Source organism: Triticum urartu, chromosome 2A (assembly GCF_056163025.1).
Source record: "Triticum urartu cultivar PI428250 chromosome 2A, HENAU_Tu73, whole genome shotgun sequence".
NCBI classification, from domain to species: domain Eukaryota; kingdom Viridiplantae; phylum Streptophyta; class Magnoliopsida; order Poales; family Poaceae; genus Triticum; species Triticum urartu.
The window spans coordinates 591,632,035-591,652,317 of record NC_141874.1 but is presented as its reverse complement, the minus strand read 5'-3'; the positions used below and the strand labels follow the sequence as shown (position 1 = coordinate 591,652,317).

At 45.4% G+C, this 20,283-nt stretch overlaps 1 pseudogene; it reads right to left on the bottom strand.

Annotated features, from left to right (window-relative positions):
• Positions 1–11,111: 11,111 nt before the first annotated feature.
• LOC125537411 (purple acid phosphatase 3-like) lies at positions 11,112–15,966 on the bottom strand (annotated as a pseudogene).
• Positions 15,967–20,283: the final 4,317 nt, after the last annotated feature.

The window sequence follows — 20,283 nt, the reverse complement described above, 5'->3', positions numbered from 1 at the left end:
TTGGCCCGTTAGCAAGGAACTGGTTGAGCGTAGCAAAGTGATTCTGATTGTTGCCTTGATTGCGCTCTTGAAGAATTTGCATGATCAACTATGTGTTTGCATTGGTTGCGGCCATCACAGCTTGCCATGCCTCCGGAGGAGGTGGAGGTGGTGGCGGATCAGGATTCGGAGTCATGCGCATTGGAGGAGCCATCCTGAAGAGGTTGACATCCATTAGCACATTGACAGATAATTATTGAAGCTGAATCCAACGGAATGAAAATTGCAACATATAGTCTTCACATCCGAACAAAATGAACGAATGCATTCCTCTTGAAATGGTCACATATCCATAAATTGAGAAGCCACTTAGAATTTAGGTAGAGAAATAAATCAACAAGGTACGGATCAAGAATGAATAATCGGTAAGAAATCCCAATCTCAAACCAATATCCGTGGAAGAAGAACTAGAGCTACTAGAATTCCCACCTATGAAACTCCCGAACCTTTCCGGTTATGCAATCAGGTGTTGGGGATACAGGGGAAGCATAATATCTCACCCAATTCTAGCAAATCCTACATCCAGCTGTATCCATCCTTCAACACATAACCAAGAAACCTTCGGAAACCATCTACCTCAACCTTCGAAAAGCATCTGTTATACAAGTTATGGCGATACTCCCGAAATCCCGCCCCAGTACTGGGTGGCGTCGAGGTTATCTCACCAACGAACTGCATAAAAGAGATTTTCGATGTCGGCGTACTAAACTCAGGTATTCCAGAATTGCAACGATAAAATTATGATGACAACACCTCAGAGCTCAACTCCCCGGGACACTTCCACTAAACCCCTGACAGGAGGCACCAAGACAATGTTCTCATCATAAAACCATCGGAACGATTCCAAGATACCCGCATGATCCTAAAAAAAATTAGTGAAATTTGAGAAGAGAAAAGTCAAAACTCTACGTCAGGATGCCTTACCAGAGCGATGAGGAGACTGGGAAGTAAAAAGAATTCCTAAACTCTCCGATATATAATTCCTAAATGACTCAAAACATTTTTTTCTAGACACAACTCGGCTGCTAAAAACGATCAAGCAATGGGGCTCCTAAGGTCGGGGAAGGCTCTGATACCAACTTGTAACACCCTCGATGCCACTATATCTCCCACGTGTCGAGGCACGACTTAGAGGCATAATCGCATTGAAGGCATATGTCGCAAGTTAGGCAATCTTCACAACATCCCATGTAATATAAATAATAAAGGGGAGATAACATAGTTGGCTTACACTCGCCACGTCAAACAAATACATAAATAACATTACATCATCCAAACACTCATGGCCCGACTACGGCGCCAAAATAAAAGATAACCCAACAAGCGACACGGTCCCAATCACCCCCAACTGGGCACCACTACTGATCATCGGGAAAGAAAACATAGTAACATTGAGAGTCCTCGTCGAACTCCCACTTGAGCTCATAAGCGTCACCTGGAGCGGAATCATCAGGCCCTGCATCTGGTGTAATAGTAATCTGTGAGCCACAGGGACTCAGCAATCTCGCACCCTCGCGATCAAGACTATTTAAGCTTATAGGTAAGGCAAGGTAAAATATATGTGGAGCTGCAGCAAGCGACTAGCATATATGGTGGCTAACTAAATCGCAAAAGAGAGAGAGAAGAGGGGGCAAAGCGCGAGCGAGAAACTAGAGAGAAACCTGCGCAAGCATTACTCCAACACCGTGTCCACTTCTCGGACTCCGCCGAGAAGAGGCCATCACGGTAACACACTCAGTTGATTCATTTTAATTAAGTTAAGGTTCAAGTTATCTACAACTGGACATTAACAAATTCCCATCTGCCCATAACCGCGGGCACGGCTTTCGAAAGTTCAAATCCCTGCAGGGGAGTCCCAACTTAGCCCATGACAAGCTCTCACAGTCAGCGAAGGAATAGACCTCCTCCCAAGACGTTCCGATCAGACTCAGTATCTCGGTACTTCAATACAACTCCGACAATGGTAAAACAAGTCTAGCAACACCACCCGCTGTGCCGACAAATCCCGATAGAAGCTGCACATATCTCGTTCTCAGGGCACACCGGATAAGCTAAGCGTACGGAAGCCAACGTAACCCAAGTTGCCAAGGGACGGCCCCGCACGGTGCTCTAGGTTGGACCAACGCTCAGGGGAGCATTAGCCCGGGGGGTTTAAAATAAGATGACCCTTGAGTCCACGAAACCCAAGGGAAAAGGCTAGGTGGCGAATGGTAAAACCAAGGTTGGGCATTCCTGGAGGAGTTTTATTCAAGGCGGACTGTCAAGGGGTTCCCATTATAACCCAACCGCGTAAGGAACGCAAAATCCAGGAACATAACACCGATATGACGGAAACTAGGGTGGCAAGAGTGGAACAAAACACTAGGCGAGAGGCCGAGCCTTCCACCCTTTACCAAGTATATAGATGCATTAAGATAACATAGCAATATAATGATATCCGGACAAGTAAATAAATGTTCCAACATGGAACGGCCTTCAATCTTCACCTGCAACTAGCAACGCTATAAGAGGGGCTGAGCAAAGCGGTAACATAGCCAATCAACGGTTTGCTAGGACATGGTGGGTTAGAGGTTTGTAATGGCAATTTGGGAGGCTTGAAAGCAAGTGGTAGGCATCGTAGCAATGGCATAGCAAAAGAGCGAGCATACTAGCATAGCAAAGATAGTAGTGATTTCGAGGGTATGATCATCTTGCGTGCACAGTTGTCAGAGTTGACTGGATCCTCGAAAGCAAACTCAACGGGCTCCTCGTTAGCGAACTCGTCTCCCGGCTCTACCCAAACAAGACAAACGAGCAACAAGGACACAATCAACCACGTGCAAGGATCAAACAATATGATGCAATGATGATATGCTATGCGGGATGCGATGCGGGATGCAAAATGCAAGATATGACAGGAAATGCAAGAAACTGGCCTCAGCTTGGAAATCCAAGTGTGCCACTGGAAAGATGAGACAAGATCGCTTGAAAATGATATAAAGATCATCGGAATCGGAGTTACGGTTTGGAAATGGCAAGCAATTCAAATATGACACCGGTTTGCGATTTACAGCAAGTAGCCACCTAAATGCAAAGAGATGAACATGCTACAGCACCCAAACATGACAACAAAATACATGGCAGGGATGCATACAAGATGCTTAACAAAAGTCTAGCACTGAGCTACGGCCAATTCATCCATTAACAGGTTCAAACAAGTATGGCAAACAGATCTCAGACTTAGTGAAATTAACACTTGTCTGGAATTTCAGATCAGGTAGCACTCTTCGGAGCAACAAAACTACATGCTACAGGATCTGAACATGGCAAAGTAAAACATGACATGGAGCTACTCAAATAGCTTAATAAAAGTCCCTTAGTGACCTTGAGCCAAAAGGGATCAGAAAATATACTAACAAGCATGTAAACATAGCAAAAACATAATCAGTTTTCAGACGGTGAAAACTGGCACATGCTGAAAACAGATATCAAGTGGGCATGTTTATGAGCTCGATGCACTCACTACGGTGCAAGTCATGATAAGCTAAGCATACACCCATCAAGAAGGCACAAAATGCAAGCTAGACATGGCAAGAACAATACCATAGCACGCACGGATCAACTACAACATCATCGGCAAAATTGCAAACAAGTTGACAATCTTCCCAAATTCACAAAGTAGCAAAAGTAGAGCTCGATTGACTCAAGCTAGGGTGATCCATAATTGCAGACAAAGGCATGGTTGGATAGAGCACTACAAGATTAATAAAACTCCCTTACTGATCATCCTCAAAAGAGGCACGGATCACTAGGAAACAACATGAACATATGGCCATATGAGATAAACAGCTCAAGGACTTAGTGGAATTTCTAAGTCCCTGGAAACAGAATTAACAAGTGCACCACTTTCCAAGCTTGTGCTAGTCACCACACACATCACAAAAATACATGGGTTGCACCTCTGGAAAGATGACAAAACCCTTAACAAAACATATGTAGAGCATCAGGGCATATCATGCACACAATAATCATGGCAAAAAAGACAAAAACCTAAATGGATAGCAGATCTGATAATTATCTCAAGTAGCCCTCTTCTAACAGTATTTCGGGCATCAAGATGAACTCAAATGAAAATGATGCAATGGAATGAAATGATGTACTCTCTGAGATGAACATTTTGATATGCTATATGCATGAATCGGAGCTACTGATGCAAAGTTACGGCAGGTCAAAGTATGCAACATGAGCTAGGGTTTCTGAGGGAAAAGTCAACCCGAGGACTTAGATCTAGATCGGCCGAGCGCGGAAAACGAGGATCACCGGATCGAGCTCGCCAGAGGAGGGAGATGGCCGGAGGGCTTGCCGGCCCGGGAGAGGACGGCGAGGCGGCGGCGGAAGGCGGCCGCAGCGGCCGGGCGGCGCGGCCACCGAAGCTGCCGGGGCGGCGCGGTCGAGGCGGCGGCCGGGCGGAGGTGGCGGGGAGGCGCGGCGGCCGGCGACTGCTCGGAGGAGGCGGCGGGGCCGGCGAGCGGCGCGGGAGGAGGAGAAGGGCGGCGGCGGCGTGCGGGCCGGGAGGACCCCGCGCGGGCCTGCGGGCCGGTGCGGCGGCGGGGAGGCGGACCGGACAATGTCCGTCGGCAGGAATTTTGTCCGACGCGTGCGAGGATGAGTGGATCTAGGGTTTCGTCCGGATTTTTGGGGAGGAGGCTAAATATATAGGTAGAGGGAGCTAGGAGAGTCCAAATGAGGTGCGGTTTTTGGCCATGCGATCGTGATCGAACGCTCTAGATGATGGAGAAGGCTTAGGTGGGTTTTGGGCCAAATTGGAGGGGTGTTGGGCTGCAACACACACGAGGCCTTTTTGGTCCCTCGGTTAACCGTTGGAGTATCAAACGAAGTCCAAATGATACGAAACTTGACAGGCTGTCTACCGGTAGTAAACCAAGGCCGTTTGACAAGTCTCGGTCCAATGCGGAAATGTTTAGTCCCCACACACGAAAGAAATCTAGAAATGACCACCGGAGGAGAATGAAGCGCCGGAATGCAAAACGGACAACGGGGAAAATGCTTGAATGCATGAGACGAACACGTATGCAAATGCAATGCACATGATGACATGATATGAGATGCATGACAACGACAACAACACACGGAGACAAAAACCCAAACCCGAGAAAATAAAATAACTTAACGCCGGAAACGGTAGGAGTTGGAGTACAAATTGGGAAAGTTACATCCGGGGTGTTACACAATGCTCATGCGCTAAAGCTAGCAGGCTTCTCATACGTTATCAAGCTACTCCGGCTATAAGGACCCGCACATGCTAAAGTTACCATGCTACCCACACAAAAGTTACCAACACAATATTTATGTTGTTATGAGGTTCTTCGTGCTATAATTATCAACTAGACAATTATAGTCACCAGCTGCCCATGCCATAGAGCAACATGTCAACTATATGGTTACTCGACTGTTCGTGTGATAACTACTAACATGAGACAACTATAGTTACCAATTGTCTGTGTTAATATTATCAAGTGAGTTAGGTCACAGTAAACACCATAATGTATTTTAGCGTTGGGTGATAACTCTTGGCCTAAAACCCATTAACATGTTGGAAAATTTCCAATTTTTAATGCCCGATAACTTCTGCTAAGCATGTTGGTAATTTACATACAACAACATCGTAAGTTTTAAAATCCCCCCCCTAAAAAACTCATGAAAACATACCAACATAGAACCTAGTTTTGAACATCGTCGTGACGGATTTAATGTTGAAGATGGATCTTGAATCGGATGAACGATCTAAGCCACAAAAAATTTTAAACTTTCAAATTTGAACATAATCAAAACTGTCATCATCACCTTTGGCCTTTTTACATGCATGCAAGCATGTAATGAGAGTGAGGGGTTCCCTAAAAATGGAATGTTAGTTATGTATTGAGGTCCCTGATTAGATGGGTAATGTTAAAAATTAAATGTGGTAATCCCTTTCAGAGAATATAAAACAATAGGTAGAACATGGAATCAGCTCGGTCTTTCTATGGATTCTTTAATGATTAAACATACATTTTTTGTTAACACTACAAGAAAATCACACGTTGCCGTGTCGCCAACATAGGGCCGACAAAAAAGTTCCCGGCTTACAGATAAAGATCGACATATAGAAAAAGGTTCTCGGCTTACAGTTAGGGCTCGACAGTGTTACATGCCATGTGGCAATCACAGAGATGGTAGACCGCTCCGTGACGGAGCAGGCTATAAGCCGAGCGGTTGCCCGACCACTAGCAGAAAACAGGGCTTTCGTTCGGGCCAGGTAAGCCCATTAGTCCCGGTTCAGTCACGAACCAGGACTATTGTGAGCATTGGTCCCGGTTCGTGCGGCTAAAGGCATTAGTCCCGGTTGAAATGAGTCCTTTAGTCCCGGTTTGAGACATGAACCGGGACTAAAGATTAGACCTTTAGTCCCGGTTGGTGTCCCAAACCAGGACTAAAGGTCCCATTTTCAAACTCTACCCCCCCCCCCCTCGTAGATCGCCTTTTCAGTTTTGTAAAAAGCAAAAGAAAATGATAAAAACTTCAAAAAATAAAATCCTTCGAGATGTAGTTATATTACTACATCTACTAGTTAGGAAAATTAAAAACTTAAATTTGGACATGTTTTGCAAAAAAGTGTCATGAAAAAGTAAAACAGCTATAATTTTTGCATACGATGTCGAAAAAACCATATAATATATCAAAATGTTCAGCACGAAAATCCGCATCCGATTTTGACCGCCTACGGCCTGTTTGCAAAATTTTAGAATCCTCAAATTCTAAAAGGGAAAAAAGTTATCCTCAAATTTCAGTTTTTTTTGAATTTTGGTTAAATCAGGTCAAACTTTGGTCAAAATACTTATTCAAGAAGTATTAGTGTTACTAAATAATTATTATGGTTTTTTAGAATTTTGGTCAAATCTGGTCAAACTATGGTCAAACTACTTTAAGAAATATTAGTGTTACTACATAATTATTCAAGAATATTAGTGTTACTAAATAATTATTTCAATTTTTTGAATTTTGGTCAAATCTGGTCAAACTGTGGTCAAACTATGGCCAAACTACTTATTTAAGAAATATTAGTGTTACTAAATAATTATTGTTTTTTAGAATAATAGTTATCATGCCCAAGCTAAACTCCCGAGGGTTAATAGGATTGACATCTTACTATATTGTCAGGAAAACAACAAGTGCAGACTTGGAAACGAGGGGAAATAGAACCCGGAAGTTAAGCGTGCTCAGGCTGGAGTAGTGAGAGGATGGGTGACCGGCCGGGAAGTTAGATGATTTGGAATGATGAGCGGTGATTAGAGATTAGAGGTTAAATTGAGTAGTGGTGAGTGGTGATTAGAGATTAAATTAAAAAAATCGGAAATTTGAAAATCGAAAAAAAAATCATTTTTTTTAAATCATTGTTTTTCGTAAAAATACCTTTCGTCCCGGTTGGTGTTACCAACCGGGACTAAAGGTGGAGCTCCAAACAGCGGCCACGTGGACGGCCTTTAGTCCCGGTTCGAGACTAAAGGGGGAGGCTTTAGTAACGACCCTTTAGTCCCGGTTCCAGAACCGGGACTAAAGGCCCTCTAGAACCAGGACAAAAGGCCATTTTTCTATTAGTGGACGCCCGACGGCTTTTGGCTTACCCTAGGGAATTCTTTTATTTATTTTAGATTATGAGAAATGTAAGCCGAGTACCCGATGAAAGAAACTCCCCTTACACGTGGCCTTTTTTCTGATCCTATTTTTTTAGTGCAAAAAATAATTTTAAATGTTTTGCATTGCAATTATATTAACTTATTGCATTCTATCCTATTTTCCTCTTTTTCTTATCAATTTTGTCTAAGCTAGTTTTCATTGCTCTTTCGATGCCCCAATTTCGTGATCTTTCTATTAATTACCATCATTTTGCCATTTTAAAGTGGTTGGGTATTGCCATGTACCCTTCACAATCCCAAGTGTAATCCGTTTGCATGGGCCGGCCGGCATGTAGCTTTATTTCGCTGAGAACCGTTGTTTTGAACTCGACTTATATTTAAGCTGAATACCCATGAACTGGGTCGCAAAGTACATGGCATAACCGGTCTAATATAAGCCGAGAGGCGTAAGCCGGGTACAACACTTGGCTTATAATAAGCCGAGGTTAATTGAGCCTTCGTTGTATATGTTTCATTCATGGTTGCATTTATTTTTTTCCTGTAGTTTAACTTTTAGAAACGAGATTGGGTTTTTAGATCCCAGGTGCCTAGGCACCCTCTTATCTTACCATTCATTCAGACTATGACACATTAAGATTTGCGCTATGCACTGTAGCAATGGAATCCATTAGCTGTTCTGGTGCTTCATTAAGCGCAGGAGTATGGGGTATTGGAGATGACATGTCGAACGTGCTAGAATATAAAACCTGCGATGGAAGACCCAAGAAAGCTCAAAAAAGTGACCATGTAAGAGTGCGGCGTTGTAGAGGCCGAGCATCAGGTAGCTCGTTATCTGCCTGGTGGGAATATGCTTTGCGATTCACTCCTGGCAGGCTTTTTCATGGTATACTTCGCAATATAGGACTGCGGGAATAGTACGCGTGTATGTCCTTTGCCCATTGTCTCCTGTACTTGCTCCCCACACAGCTCGACTGAATGCAGATGCTGTTTGATGCGCGTGGTGGAGCACTGGAGCAGTGACTTGACAGCTCTCAATTAATACGCCATAACTTAAATTCACCACGGAGCTGTGGCAGGCAGCAAAAGGTATCAATTTTATATTAGACCAAGCGTCTCATCCGTCGATGTCTGTTTTATATGAGACCATGCTATCCTGGGCGAGCTTTCCGACCTGTGCAATCAGCATATTTCTTTTTTTAATAACTAAATCCTCTGATTAGTGCACTGTTACGTTCTAGATTTTGAGCAAACTAACTAAGTTAATTAAGAGTGCTGCTCATCTACTATATCACTAAGCTTCCTAAGATAAAAGGCATCACAATCAATTGAGATGTTCAATTGAAATTGGGTCATCCGATTTTGACCAAGTGAATAATTTCTCAAAGCTCTCATCTTTTATATTGTATACTATGCTTCCTAATTTTTAAGTCCTCACAACGTCATATTTAGAACTTGGTCACCTGATTTTGACCCGGTCAATATTTCTAAAGGACCTCCCCGTTTAATTATTTTAATTCGTCATATTTTTTAATTTTAAAGCTCTTTTATTTGATTGAGATATTCAATTTTGAATTTGGTTTAGAATTTTGATCAGGCCAACGATTTTTCAAATCAATCAATACCAATCGGCTACAAAGACATATCAACCCCGTGCGCCGTCTTACCATCTAGAAAAATGAAGCGCCAAAATGTGATGGTACTATAGCACCAATATAATACATGTAACCACCGACGTAGAAATTTACCCACAAAAATCACACCATGAAAGACCCACCAAAAAAACGCATTATAATAAACATAAAACACACTCCATCGTCTCCCATCCACCAAACTAAATATTTCATCAATTCAAAATTATAAGGGATATTAGTTCTTTGGAAAGTCAAATTTCTTTAACTTTGACCAAGTTTAGAGCCAAAAATATCGACATCCACAATATTAAACCAAAAAATTATGAAAATTCATTTCATGATGAATCTAATAAAGCCAATTTGATATTATGAATTTTGATATATTTCTTTATAAATTTGATCAAATTTAAAGACGTTGAACTTTTCAAAAAAGTAATACACCTTATATTTTAAAACAAAGCGAGTATTTTTTTTAAGAATCTCAACAACACCAACGGCGCAGCAAAACGCGCCCAACCCTTTTTTTTACGTACGAAGCTCTAGATCCACTCTTTCCCAACGGATAATGATACAATTATGTGTAGGCCCCTTCTCTTTTGTTTTATGTAATTGTGCACCTATGATTTTTTTTTAAAAAAAACTACCAAACTCACGAATTAGTGAGCAAAAAATATACTGCATTTTCCAATTCGACATTAACAAGCCCGAATATTCCCAAGGAAAAAAATACTTTCATTCAGAGCGTTTCTCTATTTTCACATCGCTAATCTTCACGAAATTGCTACAAACCCGAAACTGTTAGTTAACAATCTATTGGTTGTAGATTCGTAATTATAGTGCCAATAACCCAGGATCTTTAAGTAATCTCCTCCCTTCATGAGAATCGAAGCCTGCAGGCCTGCATGCAAAAATTGATGGCCCATCATGTCACTAGTCCAAACCGATGGCCCACAGGCAAATGCCCAGATTGGAGGGGATGGATGCTGCTTCGCCCAGTTTCAGGTCCTATCAGCAACTTGGAGCCTATCCATCGAATACGGTGAAATACGATGGTGGCAATTAAGATACGCCTGACAACGCAGATCGCAACGCTGGTTCAGCGGGGTTGATTCCGAGCTACCTGCAGACCGGACCGGCCTCCGCAACGTTTTATCAGACCATGCAATGGAATCTCATGTGATTCGGCTGAGTAGGCGCATGCACGGTCGGTCACTTCAACCATCACCCGCGCGGACCGCTGGGGCCCTCTAGCTACGCATGACAGCTTGTTGGAAAGAGAGAGTGAGGAGAGAGAGCAAGCTTCATGCATCCATGTGTGACTGCTTTCAAAGAGAGAAAACGTGAGAAGAGAGAGAGAGTACTTCCTCCTCCTGTCCCTATTTGTCTGCTTAAAAAAGTTTGCCTAATTACTTTGGTACTGCAAAGCATCTGCTGCTGGACAGTGGTTAGAACGAATTTTCTTTTCGCTGAATGGACAAGACTGGAGGGTGCCGGGACACCCGGGTGTCGTCGCACCTTTTCGTTTAGAAACTGGATACGCCGAATCCCAAAATCATTCTAGTATTTTGCTATTTGTGGGAGTCGTTGTATAGAAACATGCGTGAACAACAACGTTTGTTGATTTATTTCACATAACATGTTCTTACGGAAGTACTACATGCATGGGGCGGCATGCAGAAGACACTAACAGAAAGCATTTGCATCCGATCCGTTTAAACAGGTTAACAACAGCCGGCGCCGTCGACCTTGGACAGATGAAGTCGATCAGCTAGCTCACGTTCGAGATGCTGGCAGCGGCCGACTTGGCGGGCCCCCAGCTATGCAGGACGGCGCCGGAGACGTCCTAAAAGGCGAGGCGCGCCTCGGCCGCGGTGAGCTGCATGGACAGGAAGCCCTGACCGTCGTACAGGAACTCCATCTTGTCGGAGGTTGCCTTGAACTTGCCAGCCCACGCCTTGGACCCGCCGCCGCTGGTCACGAATTCCACCGGGCTGTCGACGTATTTTAGTTCTAGATACATCCATTTCCGAGACAAGTAATTCCGAACGGAGGAAGTACGTGTCAACCTCATTTGCGCAAAGAAGAGGGTTTTTTTCAAGAGTACGCTAATAGCGTACTTTATCTTTATAGAAAAAGAGCAACAATGATTTACAAGAGATGCCAAGTGAAGGATGCGAACATCACACCTATGGCCACACCCTAAAACACCCCACTCAAAGCCCAAGCCTACTCTCTAACAAATCGAGACAACCCGCCGACTCCTAGACCCGCCTCCCTCCACTCTTGGATCTCCCGCAGAACCGCACCAACCACCTGAAGAGGTGTTTTTTGTTGGGCCGTTCTATTGAAGACCCGTGCATTGCGCTGCTTCCACAAAGCCCATGAGACCGCAATCACGAAAGTGTCAAACCCGCGTTTGTGCTCTTTCCTGAAACCCCTCCTAGCCTGCAACCACCACTCTATAGCAAAGTATCCTCCGTCGTTGGCCGTTCCACGATCAAGTTAAGCTCTTGTAGGCATTCATGCCACACTTCCCGAGCGAAAACACATTGGATCAATATGTGCTCCGCATTGTCCTCTGCCTGCAAACATGTGAAGTAGCTAGAAGAGCGCTCTCGCAGCCCGTGCTTAGCTCTCCTGTCCGAAATCCAAATCCGATGCTGGATCGCCAACCAGACAAATATTTTACACTTAAGAAGCACCCAACTCTTCCAGATGCAAGAAGCATAGGCAACCCGCTGAATCCCTTGACACAGACGATGATATGTGGATCGAGCGGTGTACTGCCCGGACGGGTCCGCCGGCCAAGAGAAGCAATCTTCTCTATCTGGATCCCAAGGCACAGTGCTAATAGCTAGATTGGTTCAAGTTTGAGTCCTTCTGGACCCGTGCGGAGGGTTTTTTGATGTGGTCAAGATGGCTTGGACTACGACTCCGGTGGCCTCTAATGATTACCTCACTTTACAAAACAAGCTAAGGGCTACGGCGTGGAGTCTACAAAAGTGGAGCGATCGCTGGATTGGCAACGTGAAGCTTCAAATTGCCATTGCTTTCGAGGTCATTAAGCACTGGATATTGCTATGGAGGCAAGGACACTGTCGGACGCGGAGAGGGATTTGCGTAAGTGCTTAAAAAGGAAGCTTTTGGGTTTGAGCTCGTTGGAGAGAACAATCGCTAGGCAAAGATCTAGAATGCTGCAACTGCGTGAGGGCGACGGGAACACGAGGTTGTTTCATCAACAAGCAAGTCATAGGCAAAGGAAGAATGTCTTGAGAACGGTCAAGTATAATGTCCAATTATACTCCGGCCAGGATGATGTGGCTTCAGTGGTGGATGCTTATTTTGGTGTGGCATTTGGGTTTGCATGCCCTCGTGGATTTGCGCTCAACCTGGAAGAACTGGGCCTACCACGCCTGAACCTGGCACATCTCGAGCAGCCATTTACGGAGGAGGAGGTTGAGGGAGTGATCAAGTTGATGCCCCGGGATAAAGCGTCGGGTCCAGATGGCTTTACGGGCAGATTCTATGCTACTTGCTGGAGTATAATCAAGGAGGATTTCATGAGAGCGATGGGCTGCTTCTATAATGGTGACATGAGGGGTTTGGCGGCAATCAATAAGTCCTTCGTCTCTCTTTTACCCAAGAAAGATGGTGCTCTGGAGGTGTGTGACTTCAGACCCATCAACCTTGTGCATGGGGCAGTGAAGATATTCGAGAAGGTGCTTACGTGTAGACTTGTGGAAGATCTACCTAAGCTGGTTGGTAATCACCAAAGTGCTTTCGTCAAGGGCGGATCTTTGCATGACAATTTCATGCTTGTGCAAAGCACGGCAAGATGGCTGCATGCTCTAAAGAACTTGGCGATTTTGCTTAAGCTAGACATCTCAAAAGCTTTCGACTCGGTGCAATGGCCCTTCTTGGTTGAGGTGTTGCAGCATATGGGATTCGGGCCAAGGTGGAGGTCTTGGATTTGTGGAATCCTCTCAACTTCTACCACAAAAGTATTGGTCAATGGTGCACCGGGAGACACGATCTACAACTGCAAAGGGCTACGACAAGGGGATCCTATCTCCCCAATGCTTTTCATCTTAACTGTGGAGCCGATGCAAAGGATGATGTAGCTAGCAGTGACCCGAGGGGTGATGGGACCTTTGGCGCGTGTGGGCATGGAGAAGCGACTATCAATCTTTGCGGATGATGTTGTTTTATTTGTCAAACCAAATAAGGTGGATCTTGCGGCTTGCAAGTGCATCTTGGAGCTCTTCGGTGAAGCATCAGGACTGAGGATCAACATGCGAAAATCGGCAGCTATTCCCATTAGATGCTCGGATGACCAGATTACCATGGCATGTGCCGAGCTCCAGTGCCCCTTGGGATCCTTCCCGATCAAGTACTTGGGGCTGCCACTCTCATTAAGGAAGCCATCGGCGACATAGTTGAAGTATTTGGTGGATCAAATGGCTAATAAGCTACCAAAATGGAAGGCATCGCTTATGCCAAAGAGTGGCAGACTAACCTTGGTCCAATCGGTGCTATGTGCCATGCTGATCCACGCAATGATGGCGTTGGATCTACCTATGAAAACCCTTGTCGCAATGAAGAGGAACTGCAGAGGTTTCTTATGGTGTAGACGCGCAGAGGCTAATGGTGGCAATTGTGCGGTGGCTTGGGATGCGGTGTGCACACCGGAGTGGGAAGGTGGCCTTGGGTTGCCAAACTTGCGCTGGATGAACATAGCAATGCAAGCGAGATGGCCGTGGCTTGCGAGGACAGATGAGACGAGGCCATGGAGAGAATTCAAGATCAAAGTCCCGGAGGAGTCAATGGGGATTTGTATGGTGGCCATGAGGAGTGTGGCTAATTCTGGGCTCACGACACGTTTTTGGGAGGACCGCTGGATTGATGGCAGCAGAATTCAGGAGGTTGCACCGCTCCTCTACAGTTTGGTTGCAAAGCGCATCAGAGACTCTCGGTTAGTTGGACCGGCGGTGGAGATTGGGAGTCGGGCATTGGACGTTGGCCCGGACATAGGACCCGCTGTGCTGCATGAGTTCTTTTTGATATGGCAATTAGTTTCAGCTTGGGAGCCCATGGTGGATGTGCCTGACAAGGTGGTTTGGTCGTGGGAGGCCACCGGACAGTTCTCCATGAAATCTGATTATGCGGCTGGCTTTTGGGGCCGAGAAGGAAGTGTGACGGCGGATCTAACTTGGAAATCACGTGCACCCTCATGGTGCAGGTTCTTCATGTGGTTGGCCCTCAGGGACCGATGTTGGACGTCGGACCGGCTAGCGAGGAGAGGGTTGCCGCACCAAGACGCGTGCCCGTTTTGTGACCACGAGGACGAAACCATTAACCACATTCTACTCACTTGCGTCTTTGCTAGGACTGCTTGGGCGAGGATCTGTGAGGCCTTGGACAAACCGGATTGGACTCCCACTCAACAGGACAAGCTGGCGGACTGGGTTGTAGCCAAGCAAGGAGTAGAAGGCATGAGCATCAAGGATCTTCGTACTATTATTGCGCTAGTCTGGTGGGAGTTGTGAAAGCATAGGAATGGTATTATCTTTGATGGGGCGCGCCCTTCCTTGGAGTATCTACTAGGGAGAGTGAGGCAAGAGGGCCAACTGTGGGCATCGGCCGGACTAATGAAAGGGAATGTAACTCCCTTCTTTAGTAGGGTGGAGAGGTGGGAGACTAGTGAGGAGTAATATGTACTAAGAAACTGTGTAATTGTGGTGGAGACTTTCTTTGCCTTTCTTCTTCAATATATGATATGCACACTCGTGCATATTCGATAAAAAAAGTGTTGGCCATGGCTCAGCCACAATAATGCATGCATGCATGCACAACATGTCGTGTGTACCTTGAGGACCGGGAGGAGGTGTTCGCGGAGCTCGGTGGTGTGGCCATGCTCGCAGCCGCTACTGACGGGGTGGTGGCCGACGACGACCTTCCACGTCACGTTGGACACCGCTAGGGCATCGTCTAGGCCCTGGAGGAGGGTGGCGATGTAGGTGTTGCGGGGATCCACGTTCCTCCTGTCGAACTTGCTCTCGTTCCAGTACTTGAGGAAGAAGGGCGACGTGTCCACCAGGAAGAAGTCAACGATGTCTGCCTCCACGATGAAGGACTTGTTGACGGAGGTCCACCAGTTGTCCACCTTGCGAATGGCGGGGCTCTGCTACGCCAGCGTGTCACCCGGGTAGTCATGGTTGCCGAGGACTGCAGCGATCATAGGAGGGTGCAGTAGTACCAGAGGAGGTGTGAAGCTCACGATTTCTCAGAGGAGTTTGGTTTTTGGCGACGGCGCGAAGATCCATGTCGCCGCCGTCGAGGCCACCCTGCCTCCCAGGATGCGGGGGAGGGGCCTTCTGCTTCCCCGTCGCCTCCACCTCGTCTGGTTCCTGTCCAACTGCCATGCTCCCGCCCCAATGAGATTGACGTGCGTGAGTTGCCTGTTGCCCGCCGGCGGCTTTGTCCCACTTGTCGAACCCAGATCCGCCAGATCCAGAGACTCTGGTCGAAAATGATTTCACCACCTCTAGCTTGCGCTTCCACACATGGGAGTCGAAGCCGCGGCCGCAGCAGAAGCGTCCGGCCCCGCGACCATGGCGGCCCATACCGAAAACCTCTTCTCTCATCTCAATAGCTTTGCTCTCTCTAGGCACCACGGGTGGATTTGTGGAAGGGGGTGAGGAAACTACTTGAGCGAAGGAACGAGTATCACCATGGATCTTGCCTTCCCACTAAGTGTAGGTTTGACGAACCCTAGATCTGGTGAGAGACGGAGCGCTCCAGAAGTGGGCGAGGCTCTCGCCCAGAAACAAAATGGGAGAAGGGGTAGCGGCCACGAGTTTAATACCCGCGGTGCCCCTGGAAACCCTAGGTCCATCCTCACCATGGCGGTCGGGTCTGATCTTCAGCACGTGGTAGACATCCGAATCATGGCGGACCGGTGCACACCCGAGAATCCCTAGCCCATCAGTCATGGGGGATGGGCGGCGACGCGTTCCCAGAAACATGCGCCCGCGCTCGTGTACCACCGAGTCGGTCGGCTCCGTGTGTGACGTACCTGCTCCATACGGTGGTGCGCCTTCACCTGAAACCGCCGTGCTCGTCGGGTTTCGATCGCAAACCCTCGCAAAGTGGCAAGGGAAGGAGACAATATCACCGATGTCAATAGACTCACCTGCCCTAAGGAGTCACGCATCCACCATGCGCCCCGCGGTGTTGAGGAAGACGATCCTGAGCGCCTCCGAGCGTAGCCACAGTTCGCCATCGTCGAGCCGGACCTATTTCACCGCCTCCATATCGACCGCGTACCGGACCCTCCAGCGCACGTCACCCGCCATCCCGTTAAGGAAGAATGGCAGTGATGCTAAAGCATATTGTTAATTAAGCACCAATAGTTTCTAGGTAGGTATTTATGTATTTAACTAGTATAGAAATTACCTAAGCATCAATGAGAGAGGTTTGCATTGTATACTAGTTGATGAAATTTATATAAGTATTCCTTAACGTCGTGGCTATTCTATAAAGAACGGACTAATGCCTTAAGCAAGATGACATGATGTAGACAAATAAAACTCACGTATGAATAAACCCCAATTTTTACCCTTAATGGCAACGATACAAATATGTGTCATGTCCCTGTCTGTGACTGGTATTGAGCACCGCAAGATCGAACCCATCAGAAAGCACCTCTCCCATTGCAAAAAAAATCAATCTAGTTGGCCAAACCAAATCAATAGATCGGAGCAAAATATAGCTATAACAATCATGCATAAAAGAGTTCAGAGAAAACTCAAATAATATTCAAGAATAGATCATAAACTCACAATTCATCGGATCCCAAACAAACACACCGTAAAAAGTCATTACATCGAATAGATCTCCAAGAACATCGAGGAGAACATTGTATTGAAGATCAAAGAGAGAGAAGAAGCCATCTAGCTACTGGCTATGGACCCATAGGTCTGAGGTAAACTACTCACGCATCATCGGAAGGGCGGTAAGGTTGAAGCCCCTCCATGATCGATTTCCCGTCCGACAGAGTACCAGAGAACGCCTCTAGATGGGATCTCGTATGAACACAAACTTGCGGCAGCGGAAAAAGTATTTCAGGTGGCTCTCTAATATCAGGGGAATATTTGAGAATTTATAGAGGCGGAATTATATCAAGAGGTGCCAAGAGGGGGCCACAAGCCTGGGGGGCACCCCCCAGGGCATGCCTCCCGAGCTTGTCGCTCCCTCGTGGCTCTTCAGGTCTTCTCCTGAACCTTATAGGGTCTCTTCTGGTCCAGAAAAAATCAATCCAAAGTTTTTTCTCCATTTCGACTCTGTTTGATATTGATTTCCTGAAAAGCCAAAAACAGGCAAAAAACAGCAATTGGCACTCGGCACTAGGTTACTAGGTTAGTCCCAAAAATGATATATAACTGCAAATAAAACATCCAAGATTGATACTATAATAGCATAGAACAATCAAAAATTATAGATACGTTGGAGACGGATCACATACCTAGTTCAATCTAGTTATCGGCAAGTCTCTTTACTCGTTGCATAATATGAGACCCCCATGACTAAACTCATTAGTCACATGTTCGCAAGCTTCTTATGATGTTGTAGTACCAAGAGGGCTCATAGATATCTCTCCGTTATACAGAGTGACAAATCCAACTCTCGATTCATGCAACCCAACAAATACCTTTGGAGATATCTGAGGAGCACCTTTACAATCACGAAGTTACGAACTGACGTTTGATAGCCCAAAAAGTATTCCTCCAGTATCCGGTAGTGGAATGATCTCATGGTCTAAGGAACAAATACTTAACATTACAAAAGCTATGGCAGAGTGAACTTAGTGATACGATCAGATACTAAGCTTGCAGTTGGGTCTGTCCATCACATCATTCTCCTAATGTTGTGATCTCGTTATCAAATGACAAATCATGTCTATGGTTAGCAAACCTTAACCATCCTTGATCAACGAGCTAATCTAGTAGAAGCTCACTAGGGACACAGTGATGTTTATGTATTCACACATGTATTTAAGTTTGTCATCAATACAATTGTAGCATGGATAATAAATATTTATCATGAACGGGAAATATGATAATAACATATTTATTATTGCCTCTAGGGCATATTTCCAATAGTACTACAGGGAGAGAACTAAACTGAGGCTCAAACCCCATGAGCCTCAGTGGCGGAGCTTGACATAGATTGTTGAGGGGGCAAAGCAGAGTTAGTCGGTTGAGAGGGCTAAAAGGACAAATTATGCTTAAATTGTGATAATCGTTAAAATTTTAGTTTAATAACTAATGAAATTTCACATAATTTCTCTAGGGAAAGGGCCATAGCCCCCCTAGGCTCTAGTGAAGCTCTGCCACTTGTGTGCTTATTGATGGTGTCGTACTGGATGAGGGGTTGGTAGTTGAAGATGAAGAGTTGTCTCAGGCTATGGAGGTTGGGGTGTTGCACCACCAGATTCCGTTTGTTGACCACATCAGGTACATGTGCTCTGTGCAGATGTGCGGTAGGTCAACCATGACCGGCTGCTTCTCGCATCAATGCGGAGGGGCGCCATCAGCAGCATGGAAGCCAGTGTAGTTTCCATGCTCCTTCATCTCTGCACCAGTCACGACCGAGATGAACTCGCACCCAACCCACACCCGGCTCAACCACAACCCTGGGTGCTCAATGTGGCGGTACAGCTGGTAATTGTCTTATGAGGGATATAAGGTTCATAAGATGGTGCCTTATGAGTGTTATATCAAAGACTGGTATACTACACCATGTAGTGGTATGCTGAATCGCTGCAATGCGGTTGGAAATAACAAACCACCTACGACGGACCGAGCATTTGAGGCGGCTTTAGAAACCGATGTTTGTTGTGCCGAATATTAGCGACATAGGCTTTGAGGCAAATTTTGTAATCATCGTTGGTCCATGTACAAGTGTGTTATATTTACCGGACTTATCATGCTAAATTTATTAGACTGCTCATGCGAAAGTTAGTAGACTGCTCATACTAGAGTTACCAACATAGTGGTTATGTAGTTACTTGGCTACATGTGCTATAGTTACCAATATGGCTATTACATTGTTACCAAAGTAGCAATTATGTAGTTATCAAATCCCTAATGATATAGCTACCACTTACCAGGATGCTCATGCTAGACTTATCAGGTCACTCATGCTAGAGTTACCAACCTACTCATGCGCTAAAACTAACAGGTTTCTCATACGGTATCAAGCTACTCCGGCTATAGGGACCAACACATGCTAAAGTTATGAGGCTACCCATGTAAAAGTTACCAGCATGATATTATGTTGTTATCAGGTTGTACCGTCCTATAATTATCAACATTACACAACTATAGTCACCAGTTGCCCATGTCACAGAGCAGCATATCAACTATATGGTTAGTCGACTGCTCGTGTGATAGTTACCAACATGAGGTAACTATAGTTACCAACTGCCCATGTCACAATTGTCGAGTGAGTTAGGTCGCAGTCACCACCATAGTATTTGTGTAGTTACAGGGGTGGTTGCAGTGAGATCTAATTTTGGAGTTGATAACCATACACGAGGAGTCCGACATCCCATATGATGTTTTGTCGGTAATAACATATTAATAATATGTGTAAGTCTTTTAGCACTGGGTGATAACTTTGGACCTAAACCCACTAACATATTGGAAAAATTTCAGTTCTTAATTCCCGACAACTTCAGCATGCTGGTAATTTACATACAACAACATGGTAAGTTTTAACCCCCATGGAGACATACCAACATAGAATCTAGTTTCGAAGCGGATTTAATGTTGAAGATGGATCTTGAATCGGATCAATGATTTAAGCTACAAAACATTTTAAACTTTCAAATTGAACAGAAGTAAAACTGTCATCATCACTTTTTGTCTTTTTTACAA